Below are 13,243 nucleotides of genomic sequence, written 5' to 3'. Positions count from 1 at the left end.
GGCTATACAACACCCGCTTTCTGGTCCTTTCTCTGTATCTAGTGCTAAAATTGTCAACATGCGTGTTCATGGCAGATGATCTGAGAAAACAGATAAATTTCACTTAGAAAAACATACGCTGCATGATTCTACCACCCATGGATAACCGCGCTTTAATTTTTGTGGCTTTTTTCCTTTTAGAATATTTCCAAATATATGGATTCTTACAGAATACATGTATGGCACATATACTTTCATATTCTGCTCTTTTATCATCTCACATTAAGGATGAACATATTCTCATGCCTATAAAGTGTCTTTAAAGCACGTTTTTAATGGTTGTTTAATATTCCATTATACGGCAGAAATAACATCATTTATTTCTTTGACTTTATGTTCAGAAGAGCACATTTCCTAGCTCTCTCTTAAGCAAAGGAAAAATGTCCAATAAGTGAATGTTCCCCTTGATTCTCCTCCAGGTTTGATTTTGGTCTCCTAACCGCCATTTAGCTAAGGTCAGAGACATTTTTGGTGGTTATAATCAGGAGGAGGTGGAGGTCAGGGATGCTACTGCCCTCCTGAAACACACAGGATGAGCCTCTCAGCAAAGAATTTCCAGGTCCAAATGTCAATAGAGCTGAGGTTGAGAAGCTTGCCGTCCAGGACACAGTCAGGGTTAATATTCAACATCCACTTAAAATTCAAATTAGCATTCCACCCTGGAAGTACAGGACTTTGCCCTGAGATTCCACTTCAAAATAATGTCTCTGTTTAATTAGAACTCCAGTTACTAGAATAACTGCAATAACTGATATTTTTGCTTTCATAATTCTTATTTTATTAGAGATTTTGAAAACAACAATAAAAGAAAGTGAAAGTAGAGGTTGCATTTTAAAAATTAAGTTCCAGGGAGGATCCTAATGATTTGGAGTTCATCCTCCATTGGGTCAATGCTTTCCCATAGATGCTGAGGCTCAGAGTGTTGGAGAGCACAGGGTGTTGGTATGCCACAGTCTGGCTGGGCACAAAATAACCAAGCCGCCAAGAGGCACTTGTAGGTTCAAACAGGAACTCCTTTATTGCCCGAACTCCCGCAAATGCCACCCACGCGGCCCTTCCAGGAACACCCCCAACCGAATATCCCTCCTCCAGAATTTCACCAACCAACGTGAACTCCCCAGGAATCCCACCCCCCCAACTCCAAAGTAGCGGGCACCCCAGGCGGACAGCAGGGGTCTATATACAACTGAATAGGCAGCTTAACTTAACCATTATCATCTCAATGGCTCGCTGGTGTCACCTCTCAACCACTCCCTTCTGGCAAAAATGCCATGCGTCATCCCGACTCCGCTGTGGCCCTCAACATTGGTAAGACACTTCTTCTAAGACAGAGAAGTGATTCGGTCATTATAGAAATGGAGTTTCTAAGTCCAACAAAAGGGTTTGGATAAGCACTTAGTTGGATATTTGGAATCCTATTTCCTGAACCTTCCCTTGAAGAGAGGTTTCACTCCTTTACTGGCTTTTGCAGTTTTTGTGTTTGTAGGGGAAATCCACACTTAGTAACCTAAGTCATCCAAACCACTTTCCTTCCCTTCTGTTGAGAAATATCCACATCTCTTTTATCCAAGATTTAGATCTTTGAGATTTTACCGGACCTTTGCTCAGAGATCACTGGTATAGAGATAATTTGCTATGATGCACCCCCATGGACCATCCAAATACCATTGGTTCCATGGAGAACAAAGAGAATGTTTGCTATTCCTTTGGGTCTGCACAGATTCTTTCTGGGATTGATTGTGAATAGAAAAGGAATTTAACTTGGAAATGTATGGAACTGCATTTCAGATATTTACAGGATTAAACGAAAGGCCTTCCCAAGGAGAACATACCAAACTCCACAAAATCAGAAACCACTTTCTGAGCCATAGCAATAGAAATGCAAACTTTAGTTAACACAGGGACAGAATTTTAGAACCCTGAGTGGTCAGTGATTCACACCTTGAGATCAATGTCCACTGTCCACCTCTGAGTATTGCCCTGTGGTCAACTTCACCTTTTGTAGTATTTTACGCAGCTCACCTGCAGAGCCTCTGATCTGGAGTGGTGAGAGGAGCCTCCCTTGCTTTCTGGTCATCCTTGGAGAGGAAGGCATCTTTCCTACTCCTCAGCAGCCCTCCCCAGGCTTGGCCAACAAGAACCCATCTCTGGACTCTCATCAGCTGCATCAGCTAATGACACAGACTGTATCACTTGGGGGGCCTAGGAGAAGGGGGGCAGAGAAGAGCTGGTGAAGACAGAGCTGTTGAGACTGGAAAACAATTTAAAATAAGCAATCACCGGCTGAAAGAGAATATGTTGGCTGTTAAATAAGAGATGGATAGGAAGTCAATTTTCAGGTCTCTCTCTTTTAGGTGAAATGCAGTCTTTTTTTTTTTTCCCCTGCTCTTAGTCGGCAACCTTTGGTTTCCAAACGCTCATTTTCTTTGTAATTTTCCATTAAAACAATTGATTCAACTGCTGAAAATGATATCGCAGAGCTTTCAAGATTTGCAAGCTAGCCAGGTGCAGTGGCACACACCTGGAATCCCAGCAACTCAGAAGACTGAGGCCTGAGGCAGGAGGATCAGAAGAGACAGGCCACGCTGGGCAATTCAGTGAGACCCTGAGTCAGAAATAAAAAGGACTGGGGCTGTAACTCAGGGTAGGGCACTCCTGGGTTCAATTTTCAGTGCTGCATAACAGATAAAAACACTATAGAAAGGGAAGCCCACTCCTAACCAGCAAGATAGACACATCTGCTTTAAATGCACCCAAATATGCAAGTGGGAGCACAGACAATATGTTACACACACGCGCGCGCACACACGCACACAGGCATGCACACACGCACATATGCACATTTGGAGGCAACTATAAATCTAGGCAGTGTGGCAGATTGAATTTGCTCATATTCAACTGAATCCAAGGTTCAGCTTCTTTGGATTGGAGTGGGTGGGTGTGGTACAGGGAGGAAGGGTGTGAGGCTAATGGGAATAAAGTTCAAAATGTGGACATTTGTCCTGCTCATTCAGAATTCCTCAGAGTATTCCAACTCAATGAATCCTGACTTATTACTTCAATTTCTCCTCTGACTCAGCAAATACCTACACCACATCTATCTGTCCACTAAATGCCATGGCAACGCTCATAATATGATATTGGCATTGCCCTGAGAGTTCAAATTGTACGTGGGGCATAAGACGGTCTTACAAATAGTTGCTGCATAAGGCGTCAAGCTCTGGTTCAAACTGATTTTCTGATTCCAAAAGCACTGCAAACGGCATCTAAGGTCTCCTTCCAACAGTTCCAATCCGTGCTACAGGCCTCCCCGTAGACCGCACTGCCCGGATTGTGGTGGACATCTTACCTCCAGGGATTGATGGAAACCAATTGGGTTTTTTGTTAAGACCAAGGGAGCTTTTTTGTGAATGGACTTGATAGTGATGTGAGACTAAGATTTTTTGGTCCTAGGCTCCTTTTTTTCTGACCCTAAAGAAAAATTGAGGCCTAGAAAGGACAGCTGACCTCAACGAGGTTCCACAGCTAGTGGGTTTTTATTTTTCTATATTTTTCCTGCCCCAGCATGCTTCATTCATAATCCACCCATGCCTAGATATCAAATAAAACAAAATCTTGGCTGTATCAGAAGTGTACCTGAACCTATATCCTGATCCAGGCAAGAAAGATAGACCAAGGTTCCATTGAGATAAACCACATAAAGTCCACAGCTGGGTCTCCTGCAGGACAAAGCTGGGTGAACATGGGTGACCAGCCTCATCTTCATCATTGTCATGACTACCATCATTCTGTGTCTCTCTTGAAGGAAATCCAATCTATGAAAACCTCTACTTCGAAAACTGAGGCATTCGATTTGTGTCAAGATCCTTCACCTGACAAAGTCATCTTCTATAGCATTCACTTAAATTTTGATCGACCTTCCAAAAATTTTTACACAAAGGGAATTCATTATTATGTAAAGGGAGATATATTTACTCTCAATTTGACTCTGTATTTGCATATAACATAAGAAATGTTAATTAGATTTTCATCTGCACTGTCTACATGACAGTGATAAACAAAGATGTCCATAAAGCCTGGAAATACACATATTATTAGTTGTTTTTGTGATTTAAGATGTCCTTGACCACATTATTTATATTTACCCATGTTTCCAAACTTTATGGACACTCTGTAGATCATAAACATAGTAAACAAAAGAATAAATTACTTGCCATTTCTAGGAATTCCTAATGTTTTGCATGCTTGGTTTAGGGGGAAAAAAAACATTTTATGATAGAATCTCTGTGTTTATAAATAAAACCCCAAAAATTTACAGAGAAAGAGATCATTTTTACTTTCCTACTCAATAATGGTTCCATAATCCATGCCCACATTATGACAAATAGTTTATTATGTTCAGGACTGGGAAATTTTTTTTTATTATTATTTTGCTAAACTTCATCCTTTTCTGAAGTTCCAAAATTAAAATCAACAGGACTGATTTTTCATAGGCATTTCTTAATCTTACAATGTAGAGAATTTTTGTTCTACAAATATTTGTAGTTGCTCTCCTTGGATGCATGCTGGAAATACAAGCAATTTAATTTTGAAACAAAAGAAAATCGAAAAAATCACAGAACAGGTTACATTCCAGTTTGGTTCTTAAAAGAATTCTGGAATTATCTGTAGGCATTAGACCACATGGCGGAATAGGGCTATCACTTTCATGTTCAACTTAAACTGGCTCCCGGGTTCTGCGGTGACAAAATCATAGCCTGCGTGACTATCTGCCTGGTCAATAAGTGGCCACCGTTAGCCTGAGTCAGCTAATTGTGAGCAATTGGGATTATGTAGCAGGAATGACCCTCCCCTCTCCAAACAAAGGGAATCATTTTATACTGTTTCGGGTGACCACCGTTCTTTCCTGGCCAGTGAGAGCAGAAGCTCAGATCATTGCAAAGTCTATATCCACAAGCGGCCAATATGGTTGAAATGATCAATTCTAGGAAAAGCAGGAGACAATAGGCAGTGGGGGAGGGGAAAAGGGGAGAAGGAGGTGAGGGAATCAGAACAAAATGGGAGGGGAAATCTAGTGCGGGGAGGGGGGGGAATTAGTCACCTAGGTTTGGGATCCTGAAATAGAGTTGCACTCAGTGTCTAATTTCCTGTATTTACACAGCAGAGTCTAAAATGATTCTGTATTGATTCTGAAATGAATCGAGTCACGTTCTTGAAAGGCCAGGCAGAAGCTGGGACAGCCAGCCCTCAGAAGCTGGTGACCAGTGGTGTGTAGACATGGCACTCTTCAGACAGGATCTGGAGGAGGACTGTGCTCAAGTGTTCCCTAAAGCTGTGGCAGCAGCTGCAGCACACTGGGGACAATGGTTGTCAGTGGTTAGCAGAAAGAGGGCTGGAATAAGGGCCCTGTTACCTGGAATTGATATCAAGAGAGGGGTGTGGGGTTTCAGCATTCCCCTCCCTCTTCCAAATGGCATGCCAAAGGCACTGTGGTTGAAACAGAAACAGCAGCACTGGAAATTCTGACAAGGAATAAAGATTTGGTGCAGAGTTAGCCCAGGATTTCTGAATCTCAGCACCGTTGTCGTTTGGGGTTGGACAAGTGGGCTGTCCTGCACTCAACAGCCCTGGCCTCTACCCACTAGATTCCCCCTCCCCACCTCTCAGGCAGCCACATCCAAAAATGTTTACAGACATTGCCAAAGGTCTCCTGGGGAGGGAGGGCAAAACTGAGCCCAGTTGAGAGCCACTGTTCTGGGCCTCCCACTCTGCTTTGGGGTTATCTACTGAGGCAAAGACCCTGGCCCAGCCCTTGAGTTATCATGCCTTCATTGTCCTAGCTCTGTACGTGGGCATTTGTGCATGGGTCAGGGTTTGTCTGTGTGGATGGGCGCATACACATTTACATGTGCTTGTCTGTATCTATAAAATGACCATCAGAGAATATTCCAGAAGTTGACCAGCTCTTCTTTCAACAGTCAGCTCTGATGCACACAGCAAAGGCCACAGGTGGAGCCAGATGATGGACAAAAGAGATGACCTACAAGAAATTACAATGGCTAAGACACGAGCCTGGGGGTCCCTCGCTGGCCCTGCAGAGCTGACCCCTTCCAGATCTCCCTATACATCTGCACTACACTGTGACCGGCACAGTCTCTGAAGTCACAGGGAAGAGAGTGCTTACTTAGGCTCTAAAGCTGCTCCCTCTTTGCCCCCCCCCCCCACCTTAGGGGGCTCACAATCCAGAAGACCAAGGCAGATGCATGGGTAGGGTAACTTCAGGACTCCTGGACTCTCTCTGGGTCAGACTACCCCAGAAGCTGTGAGGCTCCAGCTGAGGGGTCCCCCACCTTCCCCTCAAGCCCTTGCCAAGACCTGGGAATGCATTCATGTTTTTATGAAACCTGCAAATGTCAGATGGGTTTCTTGAGAGAACACTGGATCCTCAAAAGTGAATCTCTCCCCTTTCAGTTTCTTGTACATCATAGAATCAGATCCTATTTAAAAACATATCAGGAAGAAGCAAGGGGGAAATGCATCCCGTTTTAATTCACAGACAGCATAGCCCAACAAAAGCAACCTCCTCTGCAAACAGAAAGCGGCAAGAAAATAAATTGTGCATCATCCCAGTGGCTACTGGGGTGCTGGGTCCTGGGCCTGAGTCCTCATAGTGTGCCTCTGCCCTCCCTCTGCCCTCTGCAGAGGCAGCCATAGAAACCTAGAGTTCCTCAAACAGGCTTGGGGAGGGAAATTGCAATCTCTGGCTGGGAGGGGCTGAGCAGCTGGCCTAACCCCCCTTTATAGAAACTGCCTGTTTTTGCTCTGGGCAGGAGGCTCCAGCCTGGAGCTCGGGGCCTGCCCCTGGCTTTCTCCGGGCCATTGTGAGTCCATATTGATCAGGCCAGGAAGCAATAGGGCCGCAGCAGCTGAAGCTCTGGGGTGGGCAGCATTGATCGGCCCCCTCCCTGGGTTATTTATAGGATGCTGGGCCTGGCAAGTAACCGGCAAGAGCTTGTTTAACGAGGGTTCAGGGCGCTCTTCGCTAGCTGGTTAACTTTAAGTATTGGAAATGGAATTGATGCGCACATAATAATATTATGATTCATACAAACCACTTCTCAGGCAACTCAATATATTTCATTACCTCCTTTCTAGCAAATGTATTGATTTCTGTTTTGCGGTTTTATAACACAATTTCAAGGCTGTTGTGGGCTTAATGAGCCGTGTTCTTATGATGTTTAAAAAGATTTGAAGCTATTGTTGAAATAAATATTATGGATCATCCCCTCCCGAGGCCCCTCCCCTCTCTCCCAGCTTTCGGCTCCCTCCTCGCCCCCGCCCCCTCCCCGGCCCGGGCGGAGCCGCCAGCCCAAAGTAGGGGGCTGCAGCTTCGCGGCCCTTTGTGGCTCAGATCAAAGGACCCGAGCGCCACAAAGGCTGCCCCACTCGGGCTGCGCGGCCACACACAGCCGCACCTGCAGCGCGGCCAAATGTCATTGTCGCTTCTGCGGGGCGAGCGCGGGGGACGCACCTCCGAGGCGGCAGATGACGCTAATAACGCTTGATGGGAATTGATGGGGAAAGAGGCGCTCAGTGCCCAGGGCTTTTTATTAGCTGCCCCGACTTCTCCAGCCTCAGCCCGAACGCCTGCACCTGTGGACCCCCTTCCTCTCTGCCTTTATGGAAGTTGACAGATTTTATTAACTTTAAGGAAGAACTTTCCAGCGTGCGGAGGGCCGCAGTTTATTTTGTATTCATGCGAAACGGAAACCGAAAAAGCCATGTTTACATATTTACCGGCCCCAGTGACCTCCCTCTGGGGCTCCATAAGTCACGCTCCAGATTAACTTTGTCATAAAATTGACTGGTGCGCCAAGGGACGTTGGGAGTTTGGGAGATGTTCTTGGATGCGCGATCCTTTTTTTTTTTTTTTCAATCGCAGAAAGCTATATTCAATTATCTAATATCTCCGAGGAACCCCCAAAGACTCCAAATGGTGCAGAAATTGGAATTCTTTTTAGAAGCGTTTGCTCCTGGGGAGAGAGAGAGCATTTGGCAGGCAACCCGAGGAGCTTCCCTGGCTTACAGCAAGGTTTCCCCAATCTTGCTGATGACCTAGAGACTTTAAAGGCAAACAGCAGAAACATCTCCAAACTTTGGAAGAGTCTATTCCTCTTGGAGATTTGGGGGTGAGGATCCGTGCATGCGTCATGCTCAGACTACCAGGCTAAGAGCACAGAATGTGGTTCATTTAGGAAAAATGATAGGTGTAGTGAAGAAAATATCTGCACCTAACCCAACACGGCTTTATCAGTTCTCACACTATTAGAAAAATCCGAACTGGAGGCAACTATTAAGATCTTGCTTATATCCTTCGCTGTCCACTGCACCCAGCCAGGGTGTTTCTAGGTTTTCTCTCCCATGACAAATGGAAGACCATGACTATGAAAAGTCATGTGATATTAATGATAAAGTGTTGAAAATTCAGCCTCAGAGTCAGCTGGGTATACTGCTTATTAGCTTAAAAGCGTGGAGCTTTCTGGAGCTTCCTTTTGTGTGCCAAATAAACTTCAAATGAACTGAGGATCATTTTGCAGAGAAACCCTTAAGTTGAGTGATAATAGAAAGTAGTTAGTAGAATATTACACTTTTCATTTGGGCAAACAGATGGGATGCCTGCTTTTAGATTTAATCAGGGGCTGACAGACAGGTAGGAGGCCGGCATATTTTAGTTGGAGTCTCTTTCTTTTCAGGAAAGAATGAAACTACTTAATATTCAGTGTATCCGACACCCCATCCCCCACCAGCCCATCTATTCCACCGTACCTCGTGATCACTAATGCCTAACTTTTTCTCATTTCTGATGACATTACAAAGTACAAAGGTCATCTAACTGCAAGTGAATCCATTTATTAGTACATCTTTTACTCTATTCTTTCCTTACCAAAGGGGAGAGAAAAAAGTATAGATATGTGTGTGTGTGTGTGTGTGTGTGTGTTTAAAAAAATAAAGCACAAACTTCTTAAATCACTGAGAAGGCACCCAAATCTCCATTTATATAGACACAGACGTAAATAAATGATTTAACAATTTGGGAGTCATGAGTCTGTGACCTCATGCTTTCTCAACTAACCTTTTAAAAAGATTTTGATATCAATTGTTTCTCTTTTTTCCCCAGAAGCATAATACATGGTAACCTTAGCATGCACAATCTGTTTCAACAGAGGGATACAGACAAGGGCAGCCGATGGTGGATTTTAATGTCCTAGCAAAGCTTATATTACCTTGCTGGAAACAAAATCTGTCCCCCTCCTTCAAATGCAAGTCCCTGGACACCCCCATTGGAGATCATTTGTTATGCAGAGTCTTGTGAAGCAATCAAAATTAATTCACAGTGATCTTTTCACCCGAACCCTCTGGCTTCTAATAATGGTCTTTCTCAACAGGTGTTCATTGTAGCAGTCTGACTTCAAATTGCCGGACTAAAGGTTTTATTCTTTACCATTTCTTTTTTAATCTCGAACTTGTAATTTACTAATCTGCAGCAGCTGCCAAGAAGGGCCCAGCTGTTTACCAGAGGGGAAATTCACCACCAAGAAGGCCCAGGCTGGGAAGAATGTCACCTTCATTGAAGTTCACGGCCTGCAGAGAAGGTGCAGCCCGGCCTGGGAAGACCAGGGACCTGAAGTTGTCTTCACTATACCTCCTCGGAGGCCGGTCTCAGATTGCCAAGAGCTGGTGCAGATCCCTTTGGGGTGGCTTTAGACAGATCCTTGGATTCTGCACAAGTGAGTGAGGGTAGAACAGATTTGAACAAAGCAAAAACCACCAACAGAGTAGAAATACCGTAGGGAAGGAAGGGATTTTCAAAACCTTACATTTTTCAGGTGGGCTATGTTAACAAGCCCAGGCTAATGCTGTTATCTTTATCAACTTCCAAATCGCCCTCCTTTGAAGGTCACTTGAAGGAAAGATGGCAGGAGTTAAATTTTCCTGAAGATTCTTGGATTTCAAGGCTGATCAGAAGTCTGGCCCTGTGTGTGTGTGTGTGTGTGTGTGTGTGTGAGAGAGAGAGAGAGAGAGAGAGAGGGCACATGAGACCAGACTTCTGATTTCCAAATTGCTAGAACTGTCCAGTGTCCCATCCCCAGAGATTCCGATGTCGTGGGTCCTGACGTGGAGCCTGGGAATATGCATGTAGACAAGCACCCCAAGGTTCTGATGCTTATGGTCTGGTTTGGGGGCACCTCTCATATACAACCTTTGACCACAGCTGCCTGCATGCGTCAGCAATCCCATCTCTACAATGGGTTCTCCCTCCTCAGTGTTCCCAGGCACATGATTCTTAGGGCAGAAGGCGGCAGCAGGGGAGTGTCTGAGGAGCCAGGCCTGAGAGGGCCACTGTTCTGGCTACCAGGTGGCTTTCTTCCTAAGGAGGTGGTACATAAATGTCCTGGACAGGGGTAGATAAGGTCATCAAGAAGTGACTTCCTTTGCCACTCAGCAATTCTTGGCCTCCTGGTTTCTTTTACAAATGTCACCTACAAGGTTGCTGCTCACCTCTGGGCCTACATCTGAGGGGGCATGGCTGGGGCAGAAGAGGTGGGCACTTGGAATAAAGATCAGAGTTAAAGCACGTCCTTCCTGAAGCATGGAGACTGGGGACCCACGAGGGTTAAGTTCAGCAGAAGGGTCAGTGGTGGCCCTCAGCCCTGTCACAGACTAGGAGCCAGCCTCCCGCAAGGGCTCTCAGGAAGGAGAGGGGGTGGAGGGCAAAGCTCAGCTTCCTGTGTGCGCAGACTTCTGGAAAGAATCTTTGGATTCCTTTGCTGTTTGCTGCAAAGCAGAGACACAGGCGCAGGCAGCTTCTGAAAATCAAACCCAAAGTCTCCGAAACTACGATGCAGAGTCTCCAAATGCTGGACACCAGGATTTGCTGGAGACCTCGTTGTCTTGTCGGCCACTCCGCTTTGTGGCGCAATCTCCGCAGATGAAGTCGCCATTTGGGAGGCAGGATGTCCCCGTGGGCACCATTCAGGACCCGACTGCTCTTTGGCCTTTCACCAGGGCTGTTCCCTCATGAAGATGCTCCCAGAGCTGCCCAAAATCCAATTATGTCTGTAAAACTGTAAAAAAGCCAAGCAGCGCTGATGGACACGTTGGGCAGCGTCTTCCCGGCATGTGTGGCCTCACTCACGTGGAGGTGGGGGAGCTGCCCCGAGCACGGGTGGCTTTGACTTCGTCATACCTCAGTGATCTCCCTTGTTCTGCTCTCAGGAGCCTCTTCCATTCCGTGGAGGCCGTGGAAAGGTGTCTTGGGCTCTGAGGACCACAGAACCCTGTCTCTCACTAATGGCCCACGGATAAGAGAATATTTGCTGCACTAATTTCTGCACTGTACAAAGCCATCGCCATACATTTGAAATCAGAAAGAATGCTTAATGTCGGGCGCGGTGGAGCACGCCTGTAATCCCAGAGGCTCCGGAGGCTGAGGCAGGAGGATAGCAAGTTCAAAACCAGTCTCAGCAACTTAGTGAGGCCCTAAACAAGTCAGTGAGAACTTGTCTCTAAATAAAAATACAAAGAAAAGGCTGGAGAGGGGGCTCAGTGGTTAGGTGCCCCTGGGTTCAATCCCTAGTACCAAAATTTAAAAAAAGAATGCTTACCACCCTCTTCAAGAAAACGTGCTTTTGTGTGTGTGTGGGGGGGTGCTCAGTGGGGAACATTCTAAGGTGAACATTGCTGAAAGGCTGGAGAAGTAAGTCTGGAGAAGTCCACTGAGCCTGGTCTTCCCTCTAACTGACAGCTCAGCATAGTTTATTTATGCATCTTATAAATACATAGTACTTGCCTCATATGGAAGGTTCCAGAAAAGATGACCTTCATTGGCCGATGAAGAAGTCAAGGCCCAGAGAGAAAAAGACTCTTGTTCAAAGTCATACAGCAATTTCAATATAAGGCACATAGCTCAGAGCCATCTATTGAACCTATTAATCTGTGGAACTATTAAAATTCTTTTTAAGGAAATGTTTCCCAAGTGGTCGTTCTTACATTACCATTCATTCCCTTGCATCATTCTTTTATTTTATTTTCCAACAACTATTATGAAGCATCTAATGTGAGCCAGGTACATAGGAGCTAGGGATATAGAGATGCACACAGAAGATATTATTTATCCTTTCATGGAGCTTTCAGTCTACAGAGGTAAACAGACACTGCATAGATAATTACACAACCAACTAAATATAGTCATGATAAGTGATTTGAAGGGAGAGACCTGACCAAGTACAGGATTGAGGAAGGGACCATTAGGGCGGGTCAGTGTATTAGTCAGGTTAGCTTATGTTCTGCTATGTAACAAATAGGTCCCAAGTCCTCTGGGGGTTAGCAAGATGTTTCTTTCTCTTTCATGCTGGTCACCTATTCCTCATGAAAGAGAAACACATATTCAAGGGGATTTCTGAGCAAAGTAAGCTATGATAGTCATATTCCCAATAACTAAGGAGCCCCCTTTTCCTGCTCTTGAGAAAATGTTCCAAAGATGCTATGTGGTAAAGTGTTGGAAGCTTCAAAAAGAAGTTTTAGAAACATATGCTGGAAAAAGCTGAGAAACCTTTCCCATACTGCACCCCCTTTTCCCAATTAGCATATAAAAACATTTTTAAAGGAATAACCTTTACTAATAAAATGCTATAATCTCAATAAGACATTTCAGCAGGGGAATTATTAGATATTAATTCATGCCTAGTTGCACTGACAGCTCTCGGCCATCAAAGTTCGCCTAATAGCACACTAGGTGAGAATTAATATGCCATAATTCACGCTCTGTCATGCATTATTGCTTAAATAAGATACATGCAGAATAACCTATTCTGTCGAAATAACTGGGATTCTCAGAGTTCTCCTGGCCAAGTTATAAATAGTTACGTTAGGATCCAGAAGTTTTTTGTATTACTAAATTTGAAATAAATTGCATATATGTATCCTCATCTGTAATTACCGTGAACATTTTTCCTAAGTACTAACATTAAGCTCAGTCATATTCCATGTTTTTAAATTGAACTTAAGCAAAATCACATAATTTTCTTGAGACCAAAATAGAAATTTCTTTCTGCCATATATCATCGTATCTGGTGCTATGGCATGATATACCTTATATGAATAATAACTTAGGAGAGGCGGAAGGAGCCTGACTTAGAAGTGT

Source organism: Marmota monax, unplaced genomic scaffold (genome assembly GCF_021218885.2).
Source record: "Marmota monax isolate L192 unplaced genomic scaffold, Marmota_monax_Labrador192_F-V1.1 WCK01_AAM20220418_F8-fsc00024, whole genome shotgun sequence".
NCBI lineage: Eukaryota > Metazoa > Chordata > Mammalia > Rodentia > Sciuridae > Marmota > Marmota monax.
Note: the sequence above shows the minus strand (reverse complement) of the source record.